Here is a 10,359-nt window from a genome sequence, read left to right on the forward strand (position 1 = left end):
GAGGACAGTTTGCTAAAAGACATTTCAAAGTTGTTGATCATGTTCCTGGAGCAACTGCCAAGGATGTAGCACTGCTTCGGAGCCTGAGAAATGAGCACAGATTGGTGCTATTGCATTGGGACAACGAGCAGTGGCTGCAAAACTTTTGGATGTGAAAGGCCATATTCCTAGATCTGTGTGCTGAGCTTGCCCCAGACCTCCAGCACGGGGACACCAGAATGAGAGCTGCACTGACACTGGAGAAGTGAGTGGTGATTGCAATGCCAGATTGCTACCCATCAATGGGAAACCATTTTGCAGTTGGACAATCCACAGTGGGCTGTTGTCATGGAAGTGTGTAGGCTCGTTAATCATCTCCTGGTAGGCAGGACTGTGATTCTCGGCAACGTGCAGGACACAGTGGATGGCTTTGCAGCAGTGGGATTCCCAAGCTGTGGTGGGATGATGGATGGCATGTGTATCCCTATTTTGGCACCGGCCCACCTTGCCACAGAGTCCAGCGACAGAAAAGGCTTTTTCTTTAGTATGCAAGTGTTGGTGGATCACCGGGGTCATTGCACCGATATAAGCATGGACTGGTCAAAGAAGGTGCATGACACTCGCATCTTCAAGAACACTGGACTGTTCACAAAGCTGCAAGCAGGGACATTTTTTCCCGACTGGTGAATTACCTGTGGTGATACTGAAATGCCAATAATGATTCTGGGGGCCCCAGCCCGCCCTTTGCTCCCCTGACTAATGAAGCCGTACCCCAGCCACCTGGACAGCACCAAGGAAATATCAAACTACAGCTCAGCAGGTGCAGAATGACGGAGGAATGTGCATTTGGTAGACTGAACGGACACTGGCAGTGATTATTCACTCGATTGGGTCTCAGTAAGAAAAAATATCCCCATGGTTATAGCTGCCTGTTGTGTCCTGCATAATATCTGTCAGGCAAAGCTGCTGCTAGAGTGGGGGGCAGAAGTGGAGTGGCTGTCTGCTGACTTTGAACAGCTAGATACAAGGGCCATTACAAGTGCCCAATGTGGAGCTATGTGATGGAGGGAGCCTTTGAAAGAGCATTGTAACAGTCAGTCACAGTAGTGTTCTCTGGGCTGGAGCTTTGGGTGCTGCTGAGAACTGTGTAGTGGTTGCTGAACATGCGTAAACATGGCTGGGTGTTTTCTTGAACGTCTGAATTATGTGGTGCTTGCTGTACATGGACAAGTACTGTTTGCTTTGAGTACTGCTATGCATTCTGCAATTTTTGTTGTGAACTAATAAAGATAATGGGAACTTTGCTGAGTGGGAAAAGCAGTGCAGAAAGACTGCGCAAAAATACAGGCAATGTAATGCAAATTTTTAACAAAATAAGGGTGGAACTTTAAAATTGGAAAGGCTCCGAGCATTTTTGTCCATTTCAGTGCACAAACGTAGTCCATTGTAGCTACATGTACATTGATGTGTGAGACTCATGGCTGGTGTTTTCCTGGCTTTTTCTCACTGCTCTGTAAGGATGTGGTCCAGTGACCCTTGGGCAGTGGAGTTTAAAATTGTGACCAGAATGGTCACTGTCACAGCGAATGGGGCATTGTGGGACAGCTGCTAGAGGTCTGTATGGGTCAATACAGGTCACTCAGTGTCTACATTTGCACTGGGTTGACCTCAATAAGTTGACTGTGGCTCCACACCATTCAGGGAGATGTTTTCATTGTGTTGCCTTAATGGGACGCTTGTGTTGGTCAGGGACAAATTGGAATGTAAACGCATGTACAAATAGGTTGATACAAGGCTACTGACTTCAACCTCACTTTGAAGTGTAGACCAGGTCTTCGTTAAGTAGTCTGCAAAACCAGCAGAAGTATGGTGTACAGGAAATGATGTTCCTTGTAAGCCGGGCTACTGTCCCAGCACAGAACCAAGGTGGTTTGGAAGATGTAGGCTTGGAACCAATGCACACTGGGAAAGGAGATGGGAATATAAAAGTGCTTCCTTTGCCAGTAAGAGACAGATAAGGAGCAGCACAAATAGCTCAGGAGTGTCTGCACTGATGAAGCAGGAACTGACTGATTACACAGGACCTGTGATCCTAACTGGAGACTATGGGTGTTCCTATAAGACAAATATTGACTCATCTATATGCTTGCCCTCCTGTTATCTGGCAATAATTCCAGTTCTGTTTCAATGTCAGCCAACCACATAAACACAGCTGCAGTTCCGAGCATCAGGAATAACCATTAAATGACACGTGCTCTTTTTCTGATTGTAAACGTTCCCAGATCCCAGTGCATCTTTAGCAAAGATGCCAATTTTCTGCAGTTACCCAAAAACGAGTAAAAATGAAATTAAAAAGAAAAGATAAGCATCATGGTGGATGCTTTTACTTCCCTCTGATGTTCTCTTTACCCTCGAAGCCTTTAAACATGATTTCTTTTATTTAAACTAAAAGAAGGACCTCTAAAGGGATACAGAAATCTCTTCTGCCAACCAGCTTCCTTAGTTTCTCCTTTCAATGCTTCCAAGCAAGATTGTTGTTGCTCTGTTTCAAACTCCCAGTCTTCCAGCTGCTGCCATAGGATTCTCAGCATTAGAAGGGCTTTGAATTTGTTGTTCTCTTTTTTTTTAAATGTAAAGGTAACTGTTTTTTTTAATCTGATAAATTTCCCCCTTTAACCATATGCCCTCCCGCCTCCCACAATGGCTCATTCCCTAACATCACAACCTGTTGAGCTGTATTCATTGTCACGGATGGAATGAGCAGCCAGTCATGCAAAAAAGGTTGTGTGGAGAATGGAATGTGAGCAACTCGTTCTTGGGGACCGGGGGGAGAATGCTGCATCATACTTAGCCGGACAGCAAGAGGCTGCAAACAAAGGAAGCATGCCGTGCTAGAGTTTTCCTTCTCCTCCCTAGGAGTCCCTTGGTTAATAGCGTTTCAAGTTCCTACATCCTCAGAGCTAGATTCCTGTTTACGGTCCGTGACAGCTTCCAATCTTCCTCCCTGATTGTTATGTGCCCGGCTAGGGTTGCCGGGTGTCCTGTTTTTTTCCTGGGAAGTCCAGTCAAAAGGGGACCTATCCAGTGTCCAGTCAGATGTACTGACTGGACACCAAAAGTCCAGTTACCTGTGCCAGCTCCAGCTGGAGCTGCCTCCTACTTGCATTCCCTGGGCAGGCATGCTCTGCATCAGGAGCTGCAGCTCCTGTCCTAGTCCCAGATAGGGTTACCAGACGTCCCGATTTTATCGGGACTGTCCCGATATTTCCTTGTTTGTCCCGCGTCCCGACCGACGTGCGGTCGGGACACTGGACAAACAAGGAAATGCGCCGGAGCCTGGAGCCCGGAAGTGCCGCCCAGCCCCGTTCGTTCCCCTGTGGGACGGGGGGGCTGGGGCCTGCTGCCCCCACTCCGGGGCCACCGCACGATAGCACCAGCTGGGCAGCAGCCCAGACGCGACTGGCCAGGGGCTGGGCTGGGCCCAGCGTGCGCGCTACTGGGTCCCCGCAGCAGGCCCCGGCTCGGGGGGTTTGGAGGCGCCAGAGCCGCAGCCGCCAAGCGCCATGGCCGCTTCCTCCCCCCGCGGCAGTGGGAGCTGCAGCAGCGGCTGCTCCCGAGTCCCGCTGCCTGGGGGTGAGAACAGCCGCCGCCTGGGCCCGCGGGCTGCCCCCCTCCTCTCCCTACCACCCAACTGAGTCCTGCCTGCTCGGGACCAGGCCGGACTCTTACTCACCCCGGCCCCGCGCTTCCCCTGAGTCTCTCGGGCCTCCCTCCAGCGCTTGCGGAGGAAGGTGTGTTTTTTTTTTGCCCCCCCCACCAGGCCCTCCCCCCGCGTCCCGATATTTGACTTGGGTGATCTGGTCACCCTAGCCCCAGAGCAGAGGAAGACCAGCTGGGTGGGAGGGGGTAGGTGGAGAGGATCAAGCGACAAGGAAGGGAAAGGGGGGAGAGCAGCAGGGAAGGGAGGCTGAGGAGTAAGTGGGATACTCTTGGGGGAAGAGGTGGGGCAGGGGGTGGGGCTTTGGGGAAATATGCAGGGAAGGGATGGAGCCTTGGGGGAAGAGGTGGGACAGAGGGCGGGGCTTTGGGGAAGAGGCATAGCGGGGCTGGGGAGATTCCAGTTCTGCTGCTGTAGTGTCCGGTTTTCAGAAATTAGAAAGTTGGCAACCCTATGCCCGGCCTACAACCAGAGATGTAAAACTATAAAACTATAAAATACTATACTATATAGTTATATTAAAACTATAAAATACTCTTGCTGGAAGGTTGCAACATAACATGACTTTATTTCTTAAAAGCCAGAACTTTACCACCACCACAACAACAAAGACACAGACAGAGACAGACAGACAAAGCAGGCTGTCACCTAAAACAAATAGGCACATCTCCCACCACTTTACCCTAGGCTGTCTCTCTGCAAACTGATTTCTGTTAGGCCCAGAACACATACTTCCCTATAGCACTGCTTAGCCTGCAAGCAGGACCAGGAACCCCCCTGAAATTTAAAGTGGCAGCCTACAATTTAGCACAGTTTTCAAAACATCTTACTGGTCACTTAACACAAATGCGGCATGGTTTCAGAGCTGTGGTGCTGGAGGAAAGGGGACAGTCTTCATTATCTCCCTCTAGACACCCCTCGCCAATAGAAAGTTAGGGCCACTGGCAGTGTCCTTCTGGGGTTCATCTGTTCTGTTCCCAGGGGTGACTTTACCCATGTCAGCTATGCCCTATCCAATGAGAAACAAAGGGGGAGAAAGTGTAACAGAGGAGGTCTGTCTGGGGATGGGGGCTATTGCATGGTGAAGTGCTAGGTCTGGGTAATCAAATATAGAGCCAAGATGGGTAGTGGTGGTCGGGGACTCCCTCCTAAGGGGGATGGAGTCATCCATCTGGAAAACTCGTGAAGTGTGCTGCTTGCCTGGAGCTAGAAGTCAGGATGTGACAGAGTGTCTGCCAAGACTGAGCAAGCCCTTGGACCGCTACCCCTTCCTACTTCTCCACGTCGGCACCAATGATATGCCAAGAGTGACCTTGAGCAGGTCACTGCAGACTATATGGCTCTGGGAAGAAGGATAAAGGAGTTTGAGGCACAAGTCGTGTTCTCGTCCATCCTTCCTGTTGAAGGAAAAGGCCCAGGTAGGGACCATCGAATTGTGGAAGTAAATTGCGCAAGTGGTATCAGAGAAAGGGCTTATTCTTAGACCATGGGATGTTGTTTCAGGAAGAAGGATTGCTAGGAAGAGATGGGATCCACCTAACGAAGAGCAGGAAGAGCATCTTCGCAGTCAGGGGTGAGGAGCACTTTAAACTAGGTTCGCTGGGGGATGGAGACCTAAGCCCTGAGGTAAGTGGGGAAGTGGGATACTGGGAGGAAACACAAGGAGGAGGGTGCAATGGGGGAGGCCTCCTGATTCATACTGAGAAAGTAGGGCAATCAGCTAGTTATCTTAGGTGCCTGTACACTAATGCAAGACGCCTGGGAAACAAGCAGGAAGAATTGGAAGTCCTGGCACAGTCAAGGAACTATGATGTGATTGGAATAACAGAGACTTGGTGGGGTAACTCACATGACTGGAGCACTGTCATGGATGGGTATGCCTCTCCCTCCCCCCCCAGCACCTCCGACCTGCTGGTGGCTCCACCAATCAGCTCCTCCCCCTTCTCCCAGCGCCTTCTGCCTGTTTAGCATTGTGCAGGAGGCGCTGGGGGGGAAGCAGCGAGGGTGGAGCATGCTCGGGAGAGGGGGCGGAGTGGGGGTGGGAAGAGGCTGGTGGGGGTGGGATGGGGCTGGGAAGAGGCAGGGTGGGGTGCGGGCTCGGGGATAGGGTGGAGTGGGGGCAGGGCCTGGGGCAGAGCAGGGTGTCAAGGACCCCCCGGCAACTCATAAAGATGGTGCCTATGCATGCTAGTACTGCTTGAGCTAGTGCACTAAACACAGCAGTGTAGCCAGAGCACCATGGGTGGCAGCTTGGACTAGCTGCCTGAGTACAAACCCACCTGGACCCCCGGGATATGTACTTGGGCAGCTGGTCTGAGCCTCTGCTCATGCTATCCCAGCTACACTGCTGCTTTGGCATGCTAGCTTGAGCAAAGTTTGCACGCGTCGGTCTACCTAACCTAGGAAGCGTGCTCATAGCTGCAGTGTAGGTATACCTTATGTCAACCTGTCTTCCCTAGACAGCTGCTGACAAGTGACCGCCCCGACTTCTTCCCTTGAGAAAGGCTTTATAACTGTGTAGTGTCCTTCGGATCTTCAGGCTCCTTGCTGGGGCAAAACGAGTCTTACAACTTATTGGAGCCAGGATCCTTCAAGAAAACAGCTTTTCCCTTTGGGTACGTCTTCACTACCCGCCGTATCGGCGGGTAGCAATCGATTTATCCGGGATCGATATATCGCGTCTCATTAAGACGTGATATATCGATCCCCGAACACGCTCACCATCGACTCCGGAACTCCACCAGAGCGAGCGGCGGTAGCGCAGTCGACGGGGGAGCCGTGGCCGTCAATCCCGCGCCGTCTGGACCCCAGGTAATTCGATCCAAGATACTTCGACTTCAGCTACACTATTCGCGTAGCTGAAGTTGTGTATCTTGGATCGATCCCCCCTCCAGTGTAGACCAGCCCTTAGTCTTTCAAGTGTGTCCTTAACTAGATCTACTGTGCTGCTTTCCTATTTGCTCTTCCCAGAGCCCCTTGTAAGTTAGAATTTCCCCTAATCATATCCCACCACTGGGATGCTTAGCTCACTGACCAGATCACTTTCAATATTCAGACCATTTTTATGTATAGGTATCCACAGATTAATACACAGCGGCTTCTATTCCGTCACACTCCCCTTGTTGCTTAACACCCAATTCAGGGCCGTAGCTAAAACTGACAATTCAGTGCTAACACGCGGGGTATCTTCATTGTCACCATCCCTTCAGCGGGGCTGCCAAACCACTCCTCGAGCCTACAAGGGAAAAACCAACTGCAAGAGGAGGATGCCTGGCTCCTGAACAAACACCGTTTGCGAGATTCAGTATGGAAATTGCTATGTTCAGTGCTATGACAAATCTCTCCCCTCCATGAGAGGGATGCAATACATTTGCAAGACAGCTTTGGAAGTCCTGAATAAATTACGGTTGCCTTTTTGAAGTAACGATCAGCTATTAAATATTCACACACAACACACATAGGAAAAGCAGCTCATTACTTTAAGTAATGAATTACTATTTCTAATGACTTATAGTAGTTAATTACTTCTAATTATTACACTGAGTAATAAATTACTACTTCTAATTATGCTGTGGGTACAGTCATAGCAGTTAGAAATGCAATTTGCACAGTTGTTTACATCACAAACATGTTTAAGTAATTGTGCTTCCATAATTATATGGAATGGTTGGTGCTGAATAATGTAACTCATTTTGTAGCTTCAGCTGCCATTTGATTGCAGTTTGTGGGTGGGTGGCTGGTTTTTAGGAGGTGCCTATCTGAGAAGCTTACATGCTTTGCAGTGTGTGAGTTTTCCTTAATGGACTCTTTGGGGAACATGAACCGCATTATTAAACTTTGTGTGGTTCACATTTCTATTCAGCCTGAGCACAGCCGAATTCCCGAGAAGCATTGGCCAAATCCTGCCGCCCTACTCAGGATAAGTCACACTCTCTAACCTTCACCCCTATTGCCAAGAAATACTGAAGGGTAGAGAGATCGGGGGAGGGGTTAACCTTCCATATAAATCTCACAGGAGTTCCCTCATGCCATGCCTGCCCTCCCACCCATGGGCTGAGTTAAGGGGGCCTGCTCTCAGACCGAATTGGTTTCCTGCAGATCCGCATGAGCCACCATACTGGCCCATTTACTCTGCACCAATGGAGTAATGCTGTCAGAGCTTCCAGTGGTTATGGCTGCAAGCAGGGGCTCCCTGGTGAGGGTTGTATTAATTTCCCACGTGTTGCTCCTGCCCCATTGGCTGGGCACCGCGGTGAATGGCAGCTGCAGGGGTGGCGCCTGCGGATGCGAGCAGTGTGCAGAGCCCCCGGCTCGTCCACCTAGGGGCCGCAGGGAAATGCCAGATGCTTCCGGGAGCTGCGTGGAGCCAGGGCAGGCAGGGAGCCTGCCTTAGCCCCGCTGCACCGTGGACTGGGAGCTGCCTGAGGTAAGCGACACCCAGTTGGAGCCCACACCCCGAACTCCCTCCAGCACCTCAACCCCGTGCCCCAGGTCAGAACTCCCTCTTACACCCTAACTCCGTCCCAGAGCCCACACCCCAACCCCCTACCCCAGCCCTGAGCCACCTCCTGCACCACAACCCCTCATCCCCGGCCCCACCCCAGAGCCCTCACCCCTAGCTGGAGCCCTCACCCCTTCCACACCCCAACCTCCTGCCCCAGCCCTGAGCCCCCTCCTGCACCACAAACCCCTCATCCCTGGCCCCGACTGACAGAGGGGGAGTGGAGTGAGCAGGGTGCAGGGACTCAGAAGGGGTGGGCAGGGCCAGGGCCTTGTGGGAGGGGCAGGACAGGGGTGTTCGGTTTTGTGCGATTAGAAAGTTGGCAACCCTATGTCTCAGCAGTCAAAATCCATCAAAACAAAATATCGTTCTGGATGTGCTTAGAGATTTCATGGTACTTTCTCATCTCTGAAAGGGCCTGTTTCCAGTGCCACTGATGTCAGGGGGAGTTTTGCCCTTGACTTTAATGATGGCAGGATGCCGTCTATGGGTCTGATCCTGAAAATGCACCCAGCGGAGTGCTTACTACCCGGAGTACTCCAGCTGGTAGTATTTTCAGGAGTGGGCCCATGTCTTACAAGCCCGTCCTATTTAACATTCTAACCAAGTTATAAACCAGAGGCAGCAATTGTGTTAAAACTGCCTCGCTAAATTACTATTTTGTTCTGCCTTTGTAGATCTCCTGGGTCTTCAGTCCTAATCGAGGTGTTGGTGTCTGTTTCTGAGGATGTGGGGATACAGTGTAAAGTAGGCAGTGATAAGATTATGACTATTATACTCCCAAATGGGGAATAGAGAACTATAATTCTGCTAATTATCATGACTAATTAGCTCTATTCAGAAGTGAAAAATCAGAAGGCCTAGATCACTGCCTCCAACTGTTAATAATGGGTTATTGAATGGCAGTATATGAGACTATATATACCTGCTACCCCCATTACCACCAGTGATGAGACTGGGATGAGTTTCCAGTATCATAAAATCATTTGGCCCAGGAGTTTGAGAACATTTCAATGTGAAGACGGAAAGTACATGCTGTTACTTGAGTTAATCATGGTGAAGTTCAACACAGTGGGCTCAATTGTCAAACTTAGACACCAGCTGTAAATCAGGTTACCCAGTTCCACACAGAGGGTCAGATCGACTGAAAATGGGCTCTGGTGGGTCCAGTGGAGCAATGGTGACTTATTCCAGCTCAGAATCTGTCCCTGAGTTCTCAAATTTGCACTTAGTCACCTACAGCCAGTTTTTTAAAGGTATTTAGGCACCTAAAGATGATCAGAAGTGCCTGGGCCCCTATCTCCCATCAAGAATCTACCCCCTAAATAGCAATCTGTGGACCTGGACACCTGCTAATAGGCACTTCTGATTAAGTTTCACACCGGGTCTCAGGTGTGTGGAAAGGTCGGGGCCATGTCCAAAACAGCCAGCCATTCTCTTGTATGGAAATAATTCCTTTATGCTGTACGGTAAAATCATCAAGGCTTGTGAACAAGCAAGAACCTGTCATCTGACCTGTCAATCCGCTCCTGAATTTCTCCTCTATGGGTGTGTTCTCCCGTGTACTGTGAGAGGAGATGAGACTTGGATTCTTACTATCTTATTAACTAAGCTAAAATTTATTAAAAAAGAAAAGAGAGAGAGTGTTGGTTAAAAGATCAATATACATACAAATTTGAATTCAATTCTTGAAGTTAAGATACATAGCAGAGGTGATCTTGTAGTTGCCAAAAGTCCTCTTAGAAATAGTCTATAGATTATAGTCCAATATTCATATTCAGGGTGGCTCCAGTCACTGCCTGGGGATCTCAATCCTTGTGGCTTAAGGTTTCCCCCTCTTGAAACCGAAAGCAGAACTGAGATGAAGAAGGATCATGTCCCAGGGTTCTTATACATTTCCAGCAGCCTTTTGGCCTGAGAAAACAATAGGCCTAACTCTCCTTCTAAACAGCCTGGCAATTAGCACAGGATAATTTATCCATTAAACAGTTCAGATACAGGTTACCACAACCTTCAAAGAGACATATAGACAATAATACAATTTCACTCAAGTATCTAGGGTTACCATACGTCCGGATTTTCCCGGACATGCCCGGCTTTTGGGGATTTCCCCCCAGACGGGGATTTGAGCCCCCAAAAGCCGGACATGTCCGGGAAAATC

The sequence above is a fragment of the Trachemys scripta genome, chromosome 2 (assembly GCF_013100865.1).
Source record: "Trachemys scripta elegans isolate TJP31775 chromosome 2, CAS_Tse_1.0, whole genome shotgun sequence".
Classification (NCBI taxonomy): Eukaryota; Metazoa; Chordata; order Testudines; family Emydidae; genus Trachemys; species Trachemys scripta.